At 48.3% G+C, this 24,737-nt stretch overlaps 3 pseudogenes; all 3 read right to left on the bottom strand.

The window, feature by feature from the left end:
• Positions 1-4,532: 4,532 nt before the first annotated feature.
• LOC129782946 (NADH-ubiquinone oxidoreductase chain 2-like) lies at positions 4,533-5,574 on the bottom strand (annotated as a pseudogene).
• A 6,777-nt stretch (positions 5,575-12,351) lies between these two features.
• Positions 12,352-13,392, bottom strand: LOC129782951 (NADH-ubiquinone oxidoreductase chain 2-like; annotated as a pseudogene).
• Positions 13,393-20,286: 6,894 nt separating this feature from the next.
• Positions 20,287-21,208, bottom strand: LOC129782974 (NADH-ubiquinone oxidoreductase chain 2-like; annotated as a pseudogene).
• Positions 21,209-24,737: the final 3,529 nt, after the last annotated feature.

Here is a 24,737-nt window from a genome sequence, read left to right as displayed (position 1 = left end):
CTGTCTCCATCACATTTCCTCTGCTTTTCTGGAGTGGTGGTGGTACAAGGAGAGAAATGGGCCGTCAGGCCTTGCGATGGCTTTAACGGGTGAAAGTACCTTGGGAGCCTGAACAGTAGTGGAATTACTTTGATGTGTCCTGGGGGAATTTATTTTTTTTTTTTTTTTCCACACGTTGCTCTGTGCGAATGACATTTTAGCAGCCAGTTGTGGGTGGTGGAAATGTGCTTGGTGAGCTTCTCCCTGTAGAGGAATGAAGGCGGTGGGTTGATTAGCATTGATAACACGCAGCTGTGGCCTTGCCTCAGAGGCAGTGGGTTGATTGACATGGACGATGTGCAGGTGTAGCTGGTTCCCGCTAAGGGGTTAAATAGCCCTGTGGCTTGTGGGAGAGGGTGTCAGCTGGAGGAGGAGCAGTGTGGTCTGGCCTCTGGAGGAAGGTGCTACAGCACCGGCAGTAGAATATGGCCAACGCTAAAGCCTTGTTGCGGTCTGCTAGTTTGATAGCACTGCAACGTGTCCCCAGCCAAGAGTTTGGGGTAGAAAGGAACGATTATCCTCTGCTCTAAATGTGATACTGTTTGGGGAAGAAACACGCCTGGCTCTGACAAGGGAACAATGGGCTCTGTAGATGCCACGGTATTTACTTGGACAGGCTCTCGTGTGGCACAGGTCTGCTCTCGCTGAACTCCAGGGGGAAGAGGCAATTTCCCCTGGCTCAACCCTACCCCACTGAGCCCTTCCCAGAGGCGGCTTTACTTCTTCAACAGCCTCTGAGCAGTGATAATCAAGGTGCCTTGCTTCCAGGTCTTTGCCTAGCAGACGGCGTCACCACAGTCCTTGCCTCGAAGTGAACAGGATGGAGGATCTGTACAAGGTGTCTGTGCGCATTCCCCCGGACAACGAGAAGAGCAACCCGATCAGAATTGAAGGAGACCCACAGGGGGTCCCACAGGCCAAGAAAGAGCTGCTGGAACTCGCTTCCCGTATGGTGAGTGGGTAGGACGTGATGTTTGGGAGACTGCAGGGTTTGGGCTCTCGTGTTCCCTTGTAACCTTCTGGTGCGAGTGTGTGCCCCTTGCCCACGGAGCACTTGGATCTCAGGACAAGTGCAAGTTCCTCTTCACAAATGTCTTCCCCTGTTCCCTCGGGTAGCCCTTCTCTGTCAACGCAGAGTGAATTTGGTCTGGAGAAAAGAGGGACAGTGCTGGCAAGTAAACCGTCGGGCAGCAAACCGCTAAGTCAAAGTAGATGGCTCTCCGGCTGAACACTCAGTGTGCCCTCTGTTCCCGTCAGGAAAATGAACACGCTGCGGACCTAATCGTTGAGCAGAAATTCCACCGGACCATCACTGGGCAGAAGGCTGAGCGGGTCTGGGAAATCCGGGAGCAATTCCCAGAGGTAGGGCTTTGTAGGAGAGGAGGAATCCAGAGGGGTTATTTCCTACATGGGTAGTAGGCCTGTCGTCACAGAAGTCGTAACTTTAGTGGCTCTGTAGCGCAAGTGTCTGAGAAGATAGTTCTTTTAGCCAGAGGCCGCTAACACGGTTCCCCTGTTCTGAATGGGAAAAGGGCATGTGTAGGGTCCCCCCAACCTTTGCATGTGTCTGACACAAGGGTTCTTGCTTTTGCTTGAGCTAACTATAAATGACCGCTCCTGCAGGTTATCATCAACTTCCCAGACCCTGCACACAAGAGTGACATCGTCCAACTCCGAGGTCCCAAAAACGAGGGGGAGAAGTGCACCGAGTACATGCCAAAGACGGTGGCAGACCTGGTAAGGAGGTCTTCTGCCTGCACTTCCCTCCTACGTGCCTGGATAACCCTGGGGCAAAGCAGAGCTCTACTGGCTTGGGTAGAGCTAAAACACCTCAAGAGGAGGGAGCTGTCGACGCTGTTTTGGCTGAATGGAGGCAGGGGGTAGTACCTGTTATGGGAAGGCTATAGGGGAACGTCCTTGCCTTTGTTTAGTCTTACAAGTCCCTCGTATAGAGAACTTCCTTGGGTCTAAGCCTCTTTTCAAAAGCTCGTTTATCAGAGTTCCTGAAGTCGGGCCTCCCTTGCCACGACAGTGTAGTCTTCAGTTCTCCCTTCCTTTCTCCCTTAGGTTGAAAACAGCTTTTCTATTTCTGTCCCCATCTGCAAACAGTTCCACAAGAACATCGTAGGGAAAGGAGGTGCCAACATCAAGAAGGTGAGATATTGCTCCTAACTCAAGTGCTCGTGATGATCACTGCCTGCAGCAAAATCCCACTGGATGCTCTCTCCTGCCCATTGGTGGTGTCCAATATAGCCTGCGAGGGTTTTTCTTCTGACATGGGACGCTTCTGAGATGATTTTTTTTTTTTTTCCCTTTGTGGCAGATCCGTAAAGAAAGCAACACCAAAATTGATCTCCCAGCAAAGAACAGCAACTCGGAGACAATTGTTATCACAGGCAAGAGGGCAAACTGTGAGGCTGCTCGCCACAGGATAACATCACTTTGGAAGGACCTACAGAAGATGTGCATGTGGCTCAGGAACCGATTGAAGCCATGCTCAAGGAACTGGTGAGCTGGAGTTACTAGTTCCAGTAAGAAACTGGGGGAAGAAGGGGCAACAGAGCAGAGGTGATGAGGTGTTTGTCACATCCATAGGATGTCTTGGCATGCTTAATCGAACTTGCAGGAGACAAATTGTGTGGCCAGGTGGATGACGCCCCTTGGTTATGAAACTCATCCACAACATCCTTGAAAAGTCAGCATTAATTTTTTTGGTGCGGAGAAGGAAGGATTCTCTTGGTTATAGCTGGAGAGGCATAGAAGTCAGTCTTTTCAATGTTTCATGAGCACAATGCTCTCTTCTCAAAGCAGAGGAATGCTTGTGCTCTGCTGAAGAGCAGAAGTGCTTGTAGCTGACCGCTGGTGAGTCAGTGCCAATACTGGCAGTAGGCAGTTACTTAGGGCACGAGACAGAAGCGGTGGCCTGTCCTACCTGGCCCTATATATTATAATATAAAATAATGTACATACATACATATATAGATAGATATAAAAAATATAATTCTTTTTAGATCCACGGGACGGATTACGCAATAACCAAGGCTGACCACCAATTCCACCGACACCTCATTGGCAAGTGTGAAGAGGAAGATGAAGCCCAAGGCTCACAGTATCGGTGGATCTCATTTGATGGTGCCTCCGTGTAGTGTGGCTAGTCAGCTGAATACCTGAATGCCGGATGGGATGGCGATGATTATAGTGGCGGAGATGAAGTATGCTCGGCTGTCTACGTCTATTCCTACAGTGAATATGTGGTGGGCTCATACGACAAAGCCCAGGAATCCAATCGATAGTATAGCTCAGACTATTCCTATGTAGCCGAATGGTTCTTTTTTGCCTGCGTAATACGTTACAACATGTGAGATGATTCCAAAGCCGGGAAGGATTAAGATGTAAACTTCCTGGTGGCCAAAGAATCAGAACAGGTGCTGGTAGAGAATGGGGTCTCCCCCTCCAGCGGGTTCAAAGAATGTAGTGTTTAGGTTTCGGTCGGTCAGTAGTATGGTGATGCCGGCGGCCAGGACTGGAAGTGAGGGCAATAGGAGTACGGATCATACGAATAGGGGAGTTGGATATTGCGATAAGGCAGGGGGGGTTATGTTAATGGCTGTTGTGTTATAGTTGATGGCCCCTAAGATGGAAGACACACCTGCGAGGTGTAGGGAGAAGATGGCTAGGTGTACTGAGGCGCCAGCATGGGCTAGGTTGCCTGCTAGGGGCGGGTATATGGTTCATCCTGTTCCGACTCCAGCTTCTACTGTGGAGGACGCTAGGAGCAGTAGGAAGGACGGAGGAAGTAGTTCAGAAACTGATGTTGTTTATGCGGGGGAATGCTATGTCTGGGGCTCCAATTATAAGGGGGACTAGTCAGTTTCCAAACCCTTCGATTATAATGGCTATAACTGTGAAGAAGATTCTTACGAAGGCATGGGCGGTGATGATGACATTGTAGATTTGGTCGTCTCCTAGGAGAGTTCCTGGTTGGCCAAGTTCTGCTCGAATAAGGAGGCTGAGGGCGGTACTCGGCTATGCCTGCCCATGCTCCGAAGAGTAGCTATAGGGTGCCGATGTCATTGTGGTTTGTTGAAACTAGTCATCGGTTGATGAAGGTCACGGGTCAGATGGCTGAGTGTTTAGGCGTTAGGCTGTAGTCCTTTTTACAGAGGTTGAATTCCTCTTCTTATCGACTCTGTGGTGAAGTTCATGTTGAGTTGCAAACTCATTGATGTACGCTGAGAGTGTGCCGGAGTCTGGTAGACAGAAGCTTGTTGGTTTGAGCGTCTAGCTGTTAATTAGAAGTTTATGGGATCGAGGCCCGTCTGTCTAGGCTTATCGTGGAGGCCCTAGCTGCATTAGAGTATCTGAGTTGCATTTAGATGGTGCAGGTTTAGTGTCCTGCGGGCCTTAGTGGTGTGGGCAGAAACTAAGAGGATTTAACTCTTAGTTAAGGCTTTGAAGGCCTTCGGTTTGGTAGGCAGGGGATCCTAAGTTTCTTAGGTAACGGTCAGGATTGCGGGAGAAGGGGGGGAGAAGGAGGACTGACAGAGAAATTAAGGTAGCAATTGGTGTGCCTGTGGATTTGTTATTGTATCATTGTTTTATGAAGCTTGTAGTGTTTGGTGGGAGTGTGATTGTGGAGCAATATGCAAGGCGTAGGTAGAAAAATAAACCTAGTAGGGAGAGTATTGAAATAATTATGGCTGCGGTTGATATCTCTTGCTTAGTTAGTTCCTGGATAATGAGTCATTTTGGTAAAAAGCCAGTGAGTGGGGGCAGGCCGGCTAGGGATAGTAGTGCTAGCGTCAAGGATGCGTTTAGTGATGGTATTTTTGTTCAGGAGGTTATTATTGTGGATAGTTTTGAGGAGTTGGTTGTGTTGAGGGCTAAGAAAATGGAGGCGGTTCTTAAGGAGTATAGGTAGAAGGTTATTAATGTTAGCTTGGGGTTGTATATGAGGATGATGGTTATTCAGCCTAGGTGGGCGATCGATGAGAAAGCTAGGACTTTTCGGATTTGTGTTTGGTTGAGTCCTGTTCGCCCTCCGATGGCTGCGGATGCAATGGCCACGGTTGTCAGTAGGAGTGGGTTCAGTGAGGGGGCAGTTAAGAAAAGAAGAGTGAGTGGGGGGAGTTTTATTCATGTAGAGACGAGTAGGGCAGTGGTTATAGGTGAGCCTCGTATGACCTCTGGACATCAGAAGTGAAAGGGTACTAGGCCTAGTTTTATTGCGACTGCTGTAGTTAGTAGTAGGGAGGCTGTTGGGTGGCTTAGTCGCGGAATGTCTCATTGTCCGGTGAACTGTGCGTTGATTGTGCTTGAGAAGAGGATTAATGCGGAGGCAGTTGCTTGGACGAGAAAGTATTTGATCGCAGCTTCCATAGCTCGAGGGTGGTGTGATTTTGAAAGGAAGGGGATAATGGCAAGGGTGTTGATTTCTAGGCCAGGCCAGGCTAGCAGTCAGTGGTTGCTTGAAATTGTGATGGTTGTTCCTAGTAGAAGGCTTAAGGAGAACGTTAGTTTTGTGACGGGGCTCATTTAGTAGAGGAAGAGGTTAAACCATCATTTTCGGGGTATGGGCCCGATAGCTTTTGTTTAGCTGACCCTACTGGGAAGTAATATAAGGGGAGTATGGAGCGCTTTGATCTCTTCTGTGCAGGTTCAATTCCTGTCTTCCTAAGGTTTTCAACGGAGACAATGGGATTCGGACATAGAGACGGTCTCCGGTTCACCTCAAACAGGAGAACTGAATGCAGTTGTTCGTGTTTTCCGAGAATGGAATGTACCACTCCACCTTGTTACTGATTCTGATTATGTTGCAGGTATTGTTCCACGAGCTGGAGCTTCTGTGCTGCGGAGTGTTTCGCATTCACAACCCTTTGCCCTGTTACAGGAACTTATTTTCCTTTTGGACTCTCGATCTGCGCCTTATTTTGTTATGCATATTAGGTCTCATACCTCGCTACCTGGTTTTCTTGCAGAAGGCAATCGACGAGCTGACCTATTGCCGTGACCAGTTCAAGTACTGCCAGACCGTATTGCACAAGCTAAGCGAAGTCACTCTTTTTTTCCATCGAAACGCTGGAGCTCTTAAGCGACAGTTTGGCCTTGCTGCTCAACAAGCATCAAGTATTATTGCTGTCTGTCCCGACTGTCAAAAACATTCTTTCCCATCAGTTGCTGCAGGAGTTAATCCTAGAGGATTACAAAGCCTACCGTTATGGCAAACAGATGTCACGCATGATTCTGAATTTGGTAGCCTTAAATATATCCACTCTTCCATTGATACATTTTCAGGTGCCTTGGTTGCCTCGTGTCACACAGGAGAAAAGGCACGAGCTGTTCGTAGACATTTAATGCGTGCTTTTGCTGCTTTAGGTATCCCCTTAAGCTGGACCGTTATCGGTCTTTATCTTTACGTTTCAACAACTGTAAAAACCTCTTTTGCCCTATGGGGTAGAACTCATATTACCGGCATTCCTCATTCCCCCACCGGTCGATCTCTCATTGAAGGGTCTCATCGGTCTCTGAAACGTTTATGACAACAACAAAAAGGGGGAATGGGCATGGCTATTCCCGAGGAACGGTTACAGAAAGCGTTGTATGTTTTTAATTTTTTGAATTGTTCTTGAATAGATAACGGCCCACCGATAGGTCGACGTTTCACTGCAGCTACCTCCGTCGAGGCACGGGTTAAAGGCCCGGTATCGGTCCGAGATGCAGAAACAGGTAAAATTATGGGACCATATCCTCTTGTTACACGGGGAAACGGTTATGCTTGTGTCTCTACAGAAAAAGGACCTAGATGGATCCCAGCGAAGAATGTAAGACCTTTCCGTGAACCTTTACCGCAGGCAGCTGATACCGACACCGACGCTACAGAATGAAATAAAAACTGTGTGAGGATGACTGTTTTGCATTAATGTTAGCTACCCAAAATCAGGACATAGGATATAGATTTCGCTTTTTACAGCGCCTAGAACGAGCACTATCACCCTGGATCAAGCCACTGAACAGAGGTAATACTCTCGGACCAAGCGGGGGAACGGGACGACTCATTGTCCATGGAACGATGATTCCATTGACACTGATAAGGGGAAGGGAGGATTCATAATGAGAGAACAACTAGGTATTATGAAGGAGAACAGGAGCTGGGGGAAGAAGGGGCAACAGAGCAGAGGTGATGAGGTGTTTGTCACATCCATAGGATGTCTTGGCATGCTTAATCGAACTTGCAGGAGACAAATTGTGTGGCCAGGTGGATGACACCCCTTGGTTATGAAACTCATCCATAGCATCCTTGAAAAGTCAGCATTAATTTTTTTGGTGCGGAGAAGGAAGGATTCTCTTGGTTATAGCTGGAGAGGCATAGAAGTCAGTCTTTTCAATGTTTCATGAGCACAATGCTCTCTTCTCAAAGCAGAGGAATGCTTGTGCTCTGCTGAAGAGCAGAAGTGCTTGTAGCTGACCGCTGGTGAGTCAGTGCCAATACTGGCAGTAGGCAGTTACTTAGGGCACGAGACAGAAGCGGTGGCCTGTCCTACCTGGCCCTATATATTCTAATATAAAATAATGTACATACATACATATATAGATAGATATAAAAGATATAATTCTTTTTAGATCCACGGGACGGATTACGCAATAACCAAGGCTGACCACCAATTCCACCGACACCTCATTGGCAAGAAAGCAGCTAAACGGTAAGTGGAGTGCCTTTCTAGTCCTTCCCATGCTCACACTCTTCGTGTTTAGGAGATGGTATCAGGGGCTCTGTAGCTCACCCAGTGTGCTGTCTCCATCACATTTCCTCTGCTTTTCTGGAGTGGTGGTGGTACAAGGAGAGAAATGGGCCGTGAGGCCTTGCGATGGCTTTAACGGGTGAAAGTACCTTGGGAGCCTGAACAGTAGTGGAATTACTTTGATGTGTCCTGGAGGAATTTTTTTTTTTTTTTTTTTTTCCACACGTTGCTCTGTGCGAATGACATTTTAGCAGCCAGTTGTGGGTGGTGGAAATGTGCTTGGTGAGCTTCTCCCTGTAGAGGAATGAAGGCGGTGGGTTGATTAGCATTGATAACACGCAGCTGTGGCCTTGCCTCAGAGGCAGTGGGTTGATTGACATGGACGATGTGCAGGTGTAGCTGGTTCCCGCTAAGGGGTTAAATAGCCCTGTGGCTTGTGGGAGAGGGTGTCAGCTGGAGGAGGAGCAGTGTGGTCTGGCCTCTGGAAGAAGGTGCTACAGCACCGGCAGTAGAATATGGCCAACGCTAAAGCCTTGTTGCGGTCTGCTAGTTTGATAGCACTGCAAGGTGTCCCCAGCCAAGAGTTTGGGGTAGAAAGGAACGATTATCCTCTGCTCTAAATGTGATACTGTTTGGGGAAGAAACACGCCTCGCTCTGACAAGGGAACAATGGGCTCTGTAGATGCCACGGTATTTACTTGGACAGGCTCTCGTGTGGCACAGGTCTGCTCTCGCTGAACTCCAGGGGGAAGAGGCAATTTCCCCTGGCTCAACCCTACCCCACTGAGCCCTTCACAGAGGCGGCTTTACTTCTTCAACAGCCTCTGAGCAGTGATAATCAAGGTGCCTTGCTTCCAGGTCTTTGCCTAGCAGACGGCGTCACCACAGTCCTTGCCTCGAAGTGAACAGGATGAAGGATCTGTACAAGGTGTCTGTGCGCATTCCCCCGGACAACGAGAAGAGCAACCCGATCAGAATTGAAGGAGACCCACAGGGGGTCCCACAGGCCAAGAAAGAGCTGCTGGAACTCGCTTCCCGTAGGGTGAGTGGGTAGGACGTGATGTTTGGGAGACTGCAGGGTTTGGGCTCTTGTGTTCCCTTGTAACCTTCTGGTGCGAGTGTGTGCCCCTTGCCCACGGAGCACTTGGATCTCATGACAAGTGCAAGTTCCTCTTCACAAATGTCTTCCCCTGTTCCCTCGGGTAGCCCTTCTCTGTCAACGCAGAGTGAATTTGGTCTGGAGAAAAGAGGGACAGTGCTGGCAAGTAAACCGTCGGGCAGCAAACCGCTAAGTCAAAGTAGATGGCTCTCCGGCTGAACACTCAGTGTGCCCTCTGTTCCCGTCAGGAAAATGAACACGCTGCGGACCTAATCGTTGAGCAGAAATTCCACCGGACCATCACTGGGCAGAAGGCTGAGCGGGTCTGTGAAATCCGGGAGCAATTCCCAGAGGTAGGGCTTGGTAGGAGAGGAGGAATCCAGAGGGGTTATTTCCTACATGGGTAGTAGGCCTGTCGTCACAGAAGTCGTAACTTTAGTGGCTCTGTAGCGCAAGTGTCTGAGAAGATAGTTCTTTTAGCCAGAGGCCGCTAACACGGTTCCCCTTTTCTGAATGGGAAAAGGGCATGTGTAGGATCCCCCCAACCTTTGCATGTGTCTGACACAAGGGTTCTTGCTTTTGCTTGAGCTAACTATAAATGACCGCTCCTGCAGGTTATCATCAACTTCCCAGACCCTGCACACAAGAGTGACATCGTCCAGCTCCGAGGTCCCAAAAACGAGGTGGAGAAGTGCACCGAGTACATGCAAAAGACGGTGGCAGACCTGGTAAGGAGGTCTTCTGCCTGCACTTCCCTCCTACGTGCCTGGATAACCCTGAGGCAAAGCAGAGCTCTACTGGCTTGGGTAGAGCTAAAACACCTCAAGAGGAGGGAGCTGTCGACGCTGTTTTGGCTGAATGGAGGCAGGGGGTAGTACCTGTTATGGGAAGGCTATAGGGGAACGTCCTTGCCTTTGTTTAGTCTTACAAGTCCCTCGTATAGAGAACTTCCTTGGGTCTAAGCCTCTTTTCAAAAGCTCGTTTATCCGAGTTCCTGAAGTCGGGCCTCCCTTGCCACGACAGTGTAATCTTCAGTTCTCCCTTCCTTTCTCCCTTAGGTTGAAAACAGCTTTTCTATTTCTGTCCCCATCTGCAAACAGTTCCACAAGAACATCGTAGGGAAAGGAGGTGCCAACATCAAGAAGGTGAGATATTGCTCCTAACTCAAGTGCTCGTGATGATCACTGCCTGCAGCAAAATCCCACTGGATGCTCTCTCCTGCCCATTGGTGGTGTCCAATATAGCCTGCGAGGGTTTTTCTTCTGACATGGGACGCTTCTGAGATGATTTTTTTTTTTTTCCCTTTGTGGCAGATCCGTAAAGAAAGCAACACCAAAATTGATCTCCCAGCAAAGAACAGCAACTCGGAGACAATTGTTATCACAGGCAAGAGGGCAAACTGTGAGGCTGCTCGCCACAGGATAACATCACTTTGGAAGGACCTACAGAAGACGTGCATGTGGCTCAGGAACCGATTGAAGCCATGCTCAAGGAACTGGTGAGCTGGAGTTACTAGTTCCAGTAAGAAACTGGGGTAAGAAGGGGCAACAGAGCAGAGGTGATGAGGTGTTTGTCACATCCATAGGATGTCTTGGCATGCTTAATCGAACTTGCAGGAGACAAATTGTGTGGCCAGGTGGATGACGCCCCTTGGTTATGAACCTCATCCATAGCATCCTTGAAAAGTCAGCATTAATTTTTTTTGGTGCGGAGAAGGAAGGATTCTCTTGGTTATAGCTGGAGAGGCATAGAAGTCAGTCTTTTCAGTGTTTCATGAGCACAATGCTCTCTTCTCAAAGCAGAGGAATGCTTGTGCTCTGCTTAAGAGCAGAAGTGCTTGTAGCTGACTGCTGGTGAGTCAGTGCCAATACTGGCAGTAGGCAGTTACTTAGGGCACGAGACAGAAGCGGTGGCCTGTCCTACCTGGCCCTATATAATATATATATGTATGTATGTGCGTACAATATTATATATATATAAAATTCTTTTTAGATCCACGGGACGGATTACGCAGTAATCAAGGCTGACCACCAATTCCACCGACACCTCATTGGCAAGTGTGAAGAGGAAGATGAAGCCCAAGGCTCACAGTATCGGTGGATCTCATTTGATGGTGCCTCCGTGTGGCGTGGCTAGTCAGCTGAATACCTGAATGCCGGATGGGATGGCGATGATTATAGTGGCGGAGATGAAGTATGCTCGGCTGTCTACGTCTATTCCGACAGTGAATATGTGGTGGGCTCATACGACAAAGCCCAGGAATCCAATCGATAGTATAGCTCAGACTATTCCTATGTAGCCGAATGGTTCTTTTTTGCCTGCGTAATACGTTACAACATGTGAGATGATTCCAAAGCCGGGAAGGATTAAGATGTAAACTTCCTGGTGGCCAAAGAATCAGAACAGGTGCTGGTAGAGAATGGGGTCTCCCCCTCCAGCGGGGTCAAAGAATGTAGTGTTTAGGTTTCGGTCGGTCAGTAGTATGGTGATGCCGGCGGCCAGGACTGGAAGTGAGGGCAATAGGAGTACGGATCATACGAATAGGGGAGTTGGATATTGCGATAAGGCAGGGGGGGTTATGTTAATGGCTGTTGTGTTAAAGTTGATGGCCCCTAAGATGGAAGACACACCTGCGAGGTGTAGGGAGAAGATGGCTAGGTCTACTGAGGCGCCAGCATGGGCTAGGTTGCCTGCTAGGGGCGGGTATATGGTTCATCCTGTTCCGACTCCAGCTTCTACTGTGGAGGACGCTAGGAGCAGTAGGAAGGACGGAGGAAGTAGTTCAGAAACTGATGTTGTTTATGCGGGGGAATGCTATGTCTGGGGCTCCAATTATAAGGGGGACTAGTCAGTTTCCAAACCCTTCGATTATAATGGCTATAACTGTGAAGAAGATTCTTACGAAGGCATGGGCGGTGATGATGACATTGTAGATTTGGTCGTCTCCTAGGAGAGTTCCTGGTTGGCCAAGTTCTGCTCGAATAAGGAGGCTGAGGGCGGTACTCGGCTATGCCTGCCCATGCTCCGAAGAGTAGCTATAGGGTGCCGATGTCATTGTGGTTTGTTGAAAATAGTCATCGGTTGATGAAGGTCACGGGTCAGATGGCTGAGTGTTTAGGCGTTAGGCTGTAGTCCTTTTTACAGAGGTTGAATTCCCCTTCTTATCGACTCTGTGGTGAAGTTCATGTTGAGTTGCAAACTCATTGATGTACGCTGAGAGTGTGCCGGAGTCTGGTAGACAGAAGCTCGTTGGTTTGAGCGTCTAGCTGTTAATTAGAAGTTTATGGGATCGAGGCCCGTCTGTCTAGGCTTATCGTGGAGGCCCTAGCTGAATTAGAGTATCTGCGTTGCATTTAGATGGTGCAGGTTTAGTGTCCTGCGGGCCTTAGTGGTGTGGGCAGAAACTAAGAGGATTTAACTCTTAGTTAAGGCTTTGAAGGCCTTCGGTTTGGTAGGCAGGGGATCCTAAGTTTCTTAGGTAACGGTCAGGATTGCGGGAGAAGGGGGGAGAAGGAGGACTGACAGAGAAATTAAGGTAGCAATTGGTGTGCCTGTGGATTTGTTATTGTATCATTGTTTTATGAAGCTTGTAGTGTTTGGTGGGAGTGTGATTGTGGAGCAATATGCAAGGCGTAGGTAGAAAAATAAACCTAGTAGGGAGAGTATTGAAATAATTATGGCTGCGGTTGATATCTCTTGCTTAGTTAGTTCCTGGATAATGAGTCATTTTGGTAAAAAGCCAGTGAGTGGGGGCAGGCCGGCTAGGGATAGTAGTGCTAGCGTCAAGGATGCGTTTAGTGATGGTATTTTTGTTCAGGAGGTTATTATTGTGGATAGTTTTGAGGAGTTGGTTGTGTTGAGGGCTAAGAAAATGGAGGCGGTTCTTAAGGAGTATAGGTAGAAGGTTATTAATGTTAGCTTGGGGTTGTATATGAGGATGATGGTTATTCAGCCTAGGTGGGCGATCGATGAGAAAGCTAGGACTTTTCGGATTTGTGTTTGGTTGAGTCCTGTTCGCCCTCCGATGGCTGCGGATGCAATGGCCACGGTTGTCAGTAGGAGTGGGTTCAGTGAGGGGGCAGTTAAGAAAAGAAGAGTGAGTGGGGGGAGTTTTATTCATGTAGAGACGAGTAGGGCAGTGGTTATAGGTGAGCCTCGTATGACCTCTGGACATCAGAAGTGAAAGGGTACTAGGCCTAGTTTTATTGCGACTGCTGTAGTTAGTAGTAGGGAGGCTGTTGGGTGGCTTAGTCGCGGAATGTCTCATTGTCCGGTGAACTGTGCGTTGATTGTGCTTGAGAAGAGGATTAATGCGGAGGCAGTTGCTTGGACGAGAAAGTATTTGATCGCAGCTTCCATAGCTCGAGGGTGGTGTGATTTTGAAAGGAAGGGGATAATGGCAAGGGTGTTGATTTCTAGGCCAGGCCAGGCTAGCAGTCAGTGGTTGCTTGAAATTGTGATGGTTGTTCCTAGTAGAAGGCTTAAGGAGAACGTTAGTTTTGTGACGGGGCTCATTTAGTAGAGGAAGAGGTTAAACCATCATTTTCGGGGTATGGGCCCGATAGCTTTTGTTTAGCTGACCCTACTGGGAAGTAATATAAGGGGAGTATGGAGCGCTTTGATCTCTTCTGTGCAGGTTCAATTCCTGTCTTCCTAAGGTTTTCAACGGAGACAATGGGATTCGGACATAGAGACGGTCTCCGGTTCACCTCAAACAGGAGAACTGAATGCAGTTGTTCGTGTTTTCCGAGAATGGAATGTACCACTCCACCTTGTTACTGATTCTGATTATGTTGCAGGTATTGTTCCACGAGCTGAAGCTTCTGTGCTGCGGAGTGTTTCGCATTCACAACCCTTTACCCTGTTACAGGAACTTATTTTCCTTTTGGACTCTCGATCTGCGCCTTATTTTGTTATGCATATTAGGTCTCATACCTCGCTACCTGGTTTTCTTGCAGAAGGCATTCAACGAGCTGACCTATTGCCGTGACCAGTTCAAGTACTGCCAGACCGTATTGCACAAGCTAAGCGAAGTCACTCTTTTTTTCCATCGAAACGCTGGAGCTCTTAAGCGACAGTTTGGCCTTGCTGCTCAACAAGCATCAAGTATTATTGCTGTCTGTCCCGATTGTCAAAAACATTCTTTCCCATCAGTTGCTGCAGGAGTTAACCCTAGAGGATTACAAAGCCTACCGTTAGGGCAAACAGATGTCACGCATGATTCTGAATTTGGTAGCCTTAAATATATCCACTCTTCCATTGATACATTTTCAGGTGCCTTGGTTGCCTCGTGTCACACAGGAGAAAAGGCACGAGCTGTTCGTAGACATTTAATGCGTGCTTTTGCTGCTTTAGGTATCCCCTTAAGCTGGACCGTTATCGGTCTTTATCTTTACGTTTCAACAACTGTAAAAACCTCTTTTGCCCTATGGGGTAGAACTCATATTACCGGCATTGCTCATTCCCCCACCGGTCGATCTCTCATTGAAGGGTCTCATCGGTCTCTGAAACGTTTATGACAACAACAAAAAGGGGGAATGGGCATGGCTATTCCCGAGGAACGGTTACAGAAAGCGTTGTATGTTTTTAATTTTTTGAATTGTTCTTGAATAGATAACGGCCCACCGATAGGTCGACGTTTCACTGCAGCTACCTCCGTCGAGGCACGGGTTAAAGGCCCGGTATCGGTCCGAGATGCAGAAACAGGTAAAATTATGGGACCATAACCTCTTGTTACACGGGGAAAAGGTTATGCTTGTGTCTCTACAGAAAAAGGACCTAGATGGATCCCAGCGAAGAATGTCAGACCTTTCCGTGAACCTTTACCGCAGGCAGCTGATACCGACACCGACGCTACAGAATGAAATAAAAACTGTGTGAGGATTACTGTTTTGCATTAATGTTAGCTACCCAAAATCAGGACATAGGATATAGATTTCGCTTTTTACAGCGCCTAGAACGAGCACTATCACCCTGGATCAAGCCACTGAACAGAGGTAATACTCTCGGACCAAGCGGGGGAACGGGACGACTCATTGTCCATGGAACGATGATTCCATTGACACTGATAAGGGGAAGGGAGGATTCATAATGAGAGAACAACTAGGTATTATGAAGGAGAACAGGAGCTGGGGGAAGAAGGGGCAACAGAGCAGAGGTGATGAGGTGTTTGTCACATCCATAGGATGTCTTGGCATGCTTAATCGAACTTGCAGGAGACAAATTGTGTGGCCAGGTGGATGACACCCCTTGGTTATGAACCTCATCCATAGCATCCTTGAAAAGTCAGCATTAATTTCTTTGGTGCGGGGAAGGAAGGATACTCTTGGTTATAGCTGGAGAGGCATAGAAGTAAGTCTTTTCAATGTTTCATGAGCACAGTGCTCTCTTCTCAAAGCAGAGGAATGCTTGTGCTCTGCTTAAGAGCAGCATTGCTTGTAGCTGACCGCTGGTGAGTCAGTGCCAATACTGGCAGTAGGCAGTTACTTAGGGCACGAGACAGAAGCGGTGGCCTGTCCTACCTGGCCCTATATATTCTAATATAAAATAATGTACATACATACATATATAGATAGATATAAAAAATATAATTCTTTTTAGATCCACGGGACGGATTACGCAATAATCAAGGCTGACCACCAATTCCACCGACACCTCATTGGCAAGAAAGCAGCTAAACGGTAAGTGGAGTGCCTTTCTAGTCCTTCCCATGCTCACACTCTTCGTGTTTAGGAGATGGTATCAGGGGCTCTGTAGCTCACCCAGTGTGCTGTCTCCATCACATTTCCTCTGCTTTTCTGGAGTGGTGGTGGTACAAGGAGAGAAATGGGCCGTCAGGCCTTGCGATGGCTTTAACGGGTGAAAGTACCTTGGGAGCCTGAACAGTAGTGGAATTACTTTGATGTGTCCTGGAGGAATTTTATTTTTTTTTTTTTTCCACACGTTGCTCTGTGCGAATGACATTTTAGCAGCCAGTTGTGGGTGGTGGAAATGTGCTTGGTGAGCTTCTCCCTGTAGAGGAATGAAGGCGGTGGGTTGATTAGCATTGATAACACGCAGCTGTGGCCTTGCCTCAGAGGCAGTGGGTTGATTGACATGGACGATGTGCAGGTGTAGCTGGTTCCCGCTAAGGGGTTAAATAGCCCTGTGGCTTGTGGGAGAGGGTGTCAGCTGGAGGAGGAGCAGTGTGGTCTGGCCTCTGGAGGAAGGTGCTACAGCACCGGCAGTAGAATATGGCCAACGCTAAAGCCTTGTTGCGGTCTGCTAGTTTGATAGCACTGCAACGTGTCCCCAGCCAAGAGTTTGGGGTAGAAAGGAACGATTATCCTCTGCTCTAAATGTGATACTGTTTGGGGAAGAAACACGCCTCGCTCTGACAAGGGAACAATGGGCTCTGTAGATGCCACGGTATTTACTTGGACAGGCTCTCGTGTGGCACAGGTCTGCTCTCGCTGAACTCCAGGGGGAAGAGGCAATTTCCCCTGGCTCAACCCTACCCCACCGAGCCCTTCCCAGAGGCGGCTTTACTTCTTCAACAGCCTCTGAGCAGCGATAATCAAGGTGCCTTGCTTCCAGGTCTTTGCCTAGCAGACGGCGTCACCACAGTCCTTGCCTCGAAGTGAACAGGATGAAGGATCTGTACAAGGTGTCTGTGCGCACTCCCCCGGACAACGAGAAGAGCAACCCGATCAGAATTGAAGGAGACCCACAGGGGGTCCCACAGGCCAAGAAAGAGCTGCTGGAACTCGCTTCCCGTATGGTGAGTGGGTAGGACGTGATGTTTGGGAGACTGCAGAGTTTGGGCTCTCGTGTTCCCTTGTAACCTTCTGGTGCGAGTGTGTGCCCCTTGCCCACGGAGCACTTGGATCTCAGGACAAGTGCAAGTTCCTCTTCACAAATGTCTTCCCCTGTTCCCTCGGGTAGCCCTTCTCTGTCAACGCAGAGTGAATTTGGTCTGGAGAAAAGAGGGACAGTGCTGGCAAGTAAACCGTCGGGCAGCAAACCGCTAAGTCAAAGTAGATGGCTCTCCGGCTGAACACTCAGTGTGCCCTCTGTTCCCGTCAGGAAAATGAACACGCTGCGGACCTAATCGTTGAGCAGAAATTCCACCGGACCATCACTGGGCAGAAGGCTGAGCGGGTCTGGGAAATCCGGGAGCAATTCCCAGAGGTAAGGCTTGGTAGGAGAGGAGGAATCCAGAGGGGTTATTTCCTACATGGGTAGTAGGCCTGTCGTCACAGAAGTCGTAACTTTAGTGGCTCTGTAGCGCAAGTGTCTGAGAAGATAGTTCTTTTAGCCAGAGGCCGCTAACACGGTTCCCCTTTTCTGAATGGGAAAAGGGCATGTGTAGGATCCCCCCAACCTTTGCATGTGTCTGACACAAGGGTTCTTGCTTTTGCTTGAGCTAACTATAAATGACCGCTCCTGCAGGTTATCATCAACTTCCCAGACCCTGCACACAAGAGTGACATCGTCCAACTCCGAGGTCCCAAAAACGAGGTGGAGAAGTGCACCGAGTACATGCAAAAGACGGTGGCAGACCTGGTAAGGAGGTCTTCTGCCTGCACTTCCCTCCTACGTGCCTGGATAACCCTGGGGCAAAGCAGAGCTCTACTGGCTTGGGTAGAGCTAAAACACCTCAAGAGGAGGGAGCTGTCGACGCTCTTTTGGCTGAATGGAGGCAGGGGGTAGTACCTGTTATGGGAAGGCTATAGGGGAACGTCCTTGCCTTTGTTTAGTCTTACAAGTCCCTCGTATAGAGAACTTCCTTGGGTCTAAGCCTCTTTTCAAAAGCTCGTTTATCCGAGTTCCTGAAGTCGGGCCTCCCTTGCCACGACAGTGTAATCTTCAGTTCTCCCTTCCTTTCTCCCTTAGGTTGAAAACAGCTTTTCTATTTCTGTCCCCATCTGCAAACAGTTCCACAAGAACATCGTAGGGAAAGGAGGTGCCAACATCAAGAAGGTGAGATATTGCTCCTAACTCAAGTGCTCGTGATGATCACTGCCTGCAGCAAAATCCCACTGGATGCTCTCTCCTGCCCATTGGTGGTGTCCAATATAGCCTGCGAGGGTTTTTCTTCTGACATGGGACGCTTCTGAGATGATTTTTTTTTTTTTTTCCTTTGTGGCAGATCCGTAAAGAAAGCAACACCAAAATTGATCTCCCAGCAAAGAACAGCAACTCGGCGACAATTGTTATCACAGGCAAGAGGGCAAACTGTGAGGCTGCTCGCCACAGGATAACATCACTTTGGAAGGACCTACAGAAGATGTGCATGTGGCTCAGGAACAGATTGAAGCCATGCTCAAGGAACTGGTGAGCTGGAGTTACTAGTTCCAGTAAGAAACTGGGGGAAGAAGGGGCAACAGAGCAGAGGTGATGAGGTGTTTGTCACATCCATAGGATGTCTTGGCATGCTTAATCGAACTTGCAGGAGACAAATTGTGTGGCCAGGTGGATGACACCCCTTGGTTATGAAACTCATCCATAGCATCCTTGAAAAGTCAGCATTAATTTTTTTGGTGCGGAGAAGGAAGGATTCTCTTGGTTATAGCTGGAGAGGCATAGAAGTCAGTCTTTTCAGTGTTTCATGAGCACAATGCTCTCTTCTCAAAGCAGAGGAATGCTTGTGCTCTGCTTAAGAGCAGAAGTGCTTGTAGCTGACTGCTGGTGAGTCAGTGCCAATACTGGCAGTAGGCAGTTACTTAGGGCACGAGACAGAAGCGGTGGCCTGTCCTACCTGGCCCTTTATAATATATATATGTATATATGTGCGTACAATATTATATATATATAAAATTCTTTTTAGATCCACGGGATGGATTACGCAGTAATCAAGGCTGACCACCAATTCCACCGACACCTCATTGGCAAGTGTGAAGAGGAAGATGAAGCCCAAGGCTCACAGTATCGGTGGATCTCATTTGATGGTGCCTCCGTGTGGTGTGGCTAGTCAGCTGAATACCTGAATGCCGGATGGGATGGCGATGATTATAGTGGCGGAGATGAAATATGCTCGGCTGTCTACGTCTATTCCTACAGTGAATATGTGGTGGGCTCATACGACAAAGCCCAGGAATCCAATCGATAGTATAGCTCAGACTATTCCTATGTAGCCGAATGGTTCTTTTTTGCCTGCGTAATACGTTACAACATGTGAGATGATTCCAAAGCCGGGAAGGATTAAGATGTAAACTTCCTGGTGGCCAAAGAATCAGAACAGGTGCTGGTAGAGAATGGGGTCTCCCCCTCCAGCGGGGTCAAAGAATGTAGTGTTTAGGTTTCGGTCGGTCAGTAGTATGGTGATGCCGGCGGCCAGGACTGGAAGTGAGGGCAATAGGAGTACGGATCATACGAATAGGGGAGTTGGATATTGCGATAAGGCAGGGGGGGTTATGTTAATGGCTGTTGTGTTAAAGTTGATGGCCCCTAAGATGGAAGACACACCTGCGAGGTGTAGGGAGAAGATGGCTAGGTCTACTGAGGCGCCAGCATGGGCTAGGTTGCCTGCTAGGGGCGGGTATATGGTTCATCCTGTTCCGACTCCAGCTTCTACTGTGGAGGACGCTAGGAGCAGTAGGAAGGACGGAGGAAGTAGTTCAGAAACTGATGTTGTTTATGCGGGGGAATGCTATGTCTGGGGCTCCAATTATAAGGGGGACTAGTCAGTTTCCAAACCCTTCGATTATAATGGCTATAACTGTGAAGAAGATTCTTACGAAGGCATGGGCGGTGATGATGACATTGTAGATTTGGTCGTCTCCTAGGAGAGTTCCTGGTTGGCCAAGTTCTGCTCGAATAAGGAGGCTGAGGGCGGTACTCGGCTATGCCTGCCCATGCTCCGAAGAGTAGCTATAGGGTGCCGATGTCATTGTGGTTTGTTGAAAATAGTCATCGGTTGATGAAGGTCACGGGTCAGATGGCTGAGTGTTTAGGCGTTAGGCTGTAGTCCTTTTTACAGAGGTTGAATTCCTCTTCTTATCGACTCTGTGGTGAAGTTCATGTTGAGTTGCAAACTCATTGATGTACGCTGAGAGTGTGCCGGAGTCTGGTAGACAGAAGCTTGTTGGTTTGAGCGTCTAGCTGTTAATTAGAAGTTTATGGGATCGAGGCCCGTCTGTCTAGGCTTATCGTGGAGGCCCTAGCTGAATTAGAGTATCTGCGTTGCATTTAGATGGTGCAGGTTTAGTGTCCTGCGGGCCTTAGTGGTGTGGGCAGAAACTAAGAGGATTTAACTCTTAGTTAAGGCTTTGAAGGCCTTCGGTTTGGTAGGCAGGGGATCCTAAGTTTCTTAGGTAACGGTCAGGATTGCGGGAGAAGGGGGGAGAAGGAGGACTGACAGAGAAATTAAGGTAGCAATTGGTGTGCCTGTGGATTTGTTACTGTATCATTGTTTTATGAAGCTTGTAGTGTTTGGTGGGAGTGTGATTGTGGAGCAATATGCAAGGCGTAGGTAGAAAAATAAACCTAGTAGGGAGAGTATTGAAATAATTATGGCTGCGGTTGATATCTCTTGCTTAGTTAGTTCCTGGATAATGAGTCATTTTGGTAAAAAGCCAGTGAGTGGGGGCAGGCCGGCTAGGGATAGTAGTGCTAGCATCAAGGATGCGTTTAGTGATGGTATTTTTGTTCAGGAGGTTATTATTGTGGATAGTTTTGAGGAGTTGGTTGTGTTGAGGGCTAAGAAAATGGAGGCGGTTCTTAAGGAGTATAGGTAGAAGGTTATTAATGTTAGCTTGGGGTTGTATATGAGGATGATGGTTATTCAGCCTAGGTGGGCGATCGATGAGAAAGCTAGGACTTTTCGGATTTGTGTTTGGTTGAGTCCTGTTGGCCCTCCGATGGCTGCGGATGCAATGGCCACGGTTGTCAGTAGGAGTGGGTTCAGTGAGGGGGCAGTTAAGAAAAGAAGAGTGAGTGGGGGGAGTTTTATTCATGTAGAGACGAGTAGGGCAGTGGTTATAGGTGAGCCTCGTATGACCTCTGGACATCAGAAGTGAAAGGGTACTAGGCCTAGTTTTATTGCGACTGCTGTAGTTAGTAGTAGGGAGGCTGTTGGGTGGCTTAGTCGCGGAATGTCTCATTGTCCGGTGAACTGTGCGTTGATTGTGCTTGAGAAGAGGATTAATGCGGAGGCGGTTGCTTGGACGAGAAAGTATTTGATCGCAGCTTCCATAGCTCGAGGGTGGTGTGATTTTGAAAGGAAGGGGATAATGGCAAGGGTGTTGATTTCTAGTCCAGGCCAGGCTAGCAGTCAGTGGTTGCTTGAAATTGTGATGGTTGTTCCTAGTAGAAGGCTTAAGGAGAACGTTAGTTTTGTGACGGGGCTCATTTAGTAGAGGAAGAGGTTAAACCATCATTTTCGGGGTATGGGCCCGATAGCTTTTGTTTAGCTGACCCTACTGGGAAGTAATATAAGGGGAGTATGGAGCGCTTTGATCTCTTCTGTGCAGGTTCAATTCCTGTCTTCCTAAGGTTTTCAACGGAGACAATGGGATTCGGACATAGAGACGGTCTCCGGTTCACCTCAAACAGGAGAACTGAATGCAGTTGTTCGTGTTTTCCGAGAATGGAATGTACCGCTCCACCTTGTTACTGATTCTGCTTATGTTGCAGGTATTGTTCCACGAGCTGAAGCTTCTGTGCTGCGGAGTGTTTCGCATTCACAACCCTTTACCCTGTTACAGGAACTTATTTTCCTTTTGGACTCTCGATCTGCGCCTTATTTTGTTATGCATATTAGGTCTCATACCTCGCTACCTGGTTTTCTTGCAGAAGGCAATCGACGAGCTGACCTATTGCCGTGACCAGTTCAAGTACTGCCAGACCGTATTGCACAAGCTAAGCGAAGTCACTCTTTTTTTCCATCGAAACGCTGGAGCTCTTAAGCGACAGTTTGGCCTTGCTGCTCAACAAGCATCAAGTATTATTGCTGTCTGTCCCGATTGTCAAAAACATTCTTTCCCATCAGTTGCTGCAGGAGTTAATCCTAGAGGATTACAAAGCCTACCGTTATGGCAAACAGATGTCACGCATGATTCTGAATTTGGTAGCCTTAAATATATCCACTCTTCCATTGATACATTTTCAGGTGCCTTGGTTGCCTCGTGTCACACAGGAGAAAAGGCACGAGCTGTTCGTAGACATTTAATGCGTGCTTTTGCTGCTTTAGGTATCCCCTTAAGCTGGACCGTTATCGGTCTTTATCTTTACGTTTCAACAACTGTAAAAACCTCTTTTGCCCTATGGGGTAGAACTCATATTACCGGCATTGCTCATTCCCCCACCGGTCGATCTCTCATTGAAGGGTCTCGTCGGTCTCTGAAACGTTTATGACAACAACAAAAAGGGGGAATGGGCATGGCTATTCCCGAGGAACGGTTACAGAAAGCGTTGTATGTTTTTAATTTTTTGAATTGTTCTTGAATAGATAACGACCCACCGATAGGTCGACGTTTCACTGCAGCTACCTCCGTCGAGGCACGGGTTAAAGGCCCGGTATCGGTCCGAGATGCAGAAACAGGTAAAATTATGGGACCATATCCTCTTGTTACACGGGGAAAAGGTTATGCTTGTGTCTCTACAGAAAAAGGACCTAGATGGATCCCAGCGAAGAATGTCAGACCTTTCCGTGAACCTTTACCACAGGCAGCTGATACCGACACCGACGCTACAGAATGAAATAAAAACTGTGTGAGGATTACTGTTTTGCATTAATGTTAGCTACCCAAAATCAGGACATAGGATATAGATTTCGCTTTTTACAGCGCCTAGAACGAGCACTATCACCCTGGATCAAGCCACTGAACAGAGGTAATACTCTCGGACCAAGCGGGGGAACGGGACGACTCATTGTCCATGGAACGATGATTCCATTGACACTGATAAGGGGAAGGGAGGATTCATAATGAGAGAACAACTAGGTATTATGAAGGAGAACAGGAGCTGGGGGAAGAAGGGGCAACAGAGCAGAGGTGATGAGGTGTTTGTCACATCCATAGGATGTCTTGGCATGCTTAATCGAACTTGCAGGAGACAAATTGTGTGGCCAGGTGGATGACACCCCTTGGTTATGAAACTCATCCATAGCATCCTTGAAAAGTCAGCATTAATTTTTTTGGTGCGGAGAAGGAAGGATTCTCTTGGTTATAGCTGGAGAGGCATAGAAGTCAGTCTTTTCAATGTTTCATGAGCACAATGCTCTCTTCTCAAAGCAGAGGAATGCTTGTGCTCTGCTGAAGAGCAGAAGTGCTTGTAGCTGACCGCTGGTGAGTCAGTGCCAATACTGGCAGTAGGCAGTTACTTAGGGCACGAGACAGAAGCGGTGGCCTGTCCTACCTGGCCCTATATATTCTAATATAAAATAATGTACATACATACATATATAGATAGATATAAAAAATATAATTCTTTTTAGATCCACGGGACGGATTACGCAATAATCAAGGCTGACCACCAATTCCACCGACACCTCATTGGCAAGAAAGCAGCTAAACGGTAAGTGGAGTGCCTTTCTAGTCCTTCCCATGCTCACACTCTTCGTGTTTAGTAGATGGTATCAGGGGCTCTGTAGCTCACCCAGTGTGCTGTCTCCATCACATTTCCTCTGCTTTTCTGGAGTGGTGGTGGTACAAGGAGAGAAATGGGCCGTGAGGCCTTGCGATGGCTTTAACGGGTGAAAGTACCTTGGGAGCCTGAACAGTAGTGGAATTACTTTGATGTGTCCTGGAGGAATTTTTTTTTTTTTTTTTTTCCACACGTTGCTCTGTGCGAATGACATTTTAGCAGCCAGTTGTGGGTGGTGGAAATGTGCTTTGTGAGCTTCTCCCTGTAGAGGAATGAAGGCGGTGGGTTGATTAGCATTGATAACACGCAGCTGTGGCCTTGCCTCAGAGGCAGTGGGTTGATTGACATGGACGACGTGCAGGTGTAGCTGGTTCCCGCTAAGGGGTTAAATAGCCCTGTGGCTTGTGGGAGAGGGTGTCAGCTGGAGGAGGAGCAGTGTGGTCTGGCCTCTGGAGGAAGGTGCTACAGCACCGGCAGTAGAATATGGCCAACGCTAAAGCCTTGTTGCGGTCTGCTAGTTTGATAGCACTGCAAGGTGTCCCCAGCCAAGAGTTTGGGGTAGAAAGGAACGATTATCCTCTGCTCTAAATGTGATACTGTTTGGGGAAGAAACACGCCTCGCTCTGACAAGGGAACAATGGGCTCTGTAGATGCCACGGTATTTACTTGGACAGGCTCTCGTGTGGCACAGGTCTGCTCTCGCTGAACTCCAGGGGGAAGAGGCAATTTCCCCTGGCTCAACCCTACCCCACCGAGCTCTTCCCAGAGGCGGCTTTACTTCTTCAACAGCCTCTGAGCAGCGATAATCAAGGTGCCTTGCTTCCAGGTCTTTGCCTAGCAGACGGCGTCACCACAGTCCTTGCCTCGAAGTTAACAGGATGGAGGATCTGTACAAGGTGTCTGTGCGCATTCCCCCGGACAACGAGAAGAGCAACCCGATCAGAATTGAAGGAGACCCACAGGGGGTCCCACAGGCCAAGAAAGAGCTGCTGGAACTCGCTTCCCGTATGGTGAGTGGGTAGGACGTGATGTTTGGGAGACTGCAGAGTTTGGGCTCTCGTGTTCCCTTGTAACCTTCTGGTGCGAGTGTGTGCCCCTTGCCCACGGAGCACTTGGATCTCAGGACAAGTGCAAGTTCCTCTTCACAAATGTCTTCCCCTGTTCCCTCGGGTAGCCCTTCTCTGTCAACGCAGAGTGAATTTGGTCTGGAGAAAAGAGGGACAGTGCTGGCAAGTAAACCGCCGGGCAGCAAACCGCTAAGTCAAAGTAGATGGCTCTCCGGCTGAACACTCAGT

Source organism: Falco peregrinus, chromosome 21 (assembly GCF_023634155.1).
Source record: "Falco peregrinus isolate bFalPer1 chromosome 21, bFalPer1.pri, whole genome shotgun sequence".
Classification (NCBI taxonomy): Eukaryota; Metazoa; Chordata; class Aves; order Falconiformes; family Falconidae; genus Falco; species Falco peregrinus.
Note: the sequence above shows the minus strand (reverse complement) of the source record. Positions and strands in the feature narration are given on the sequence as shown.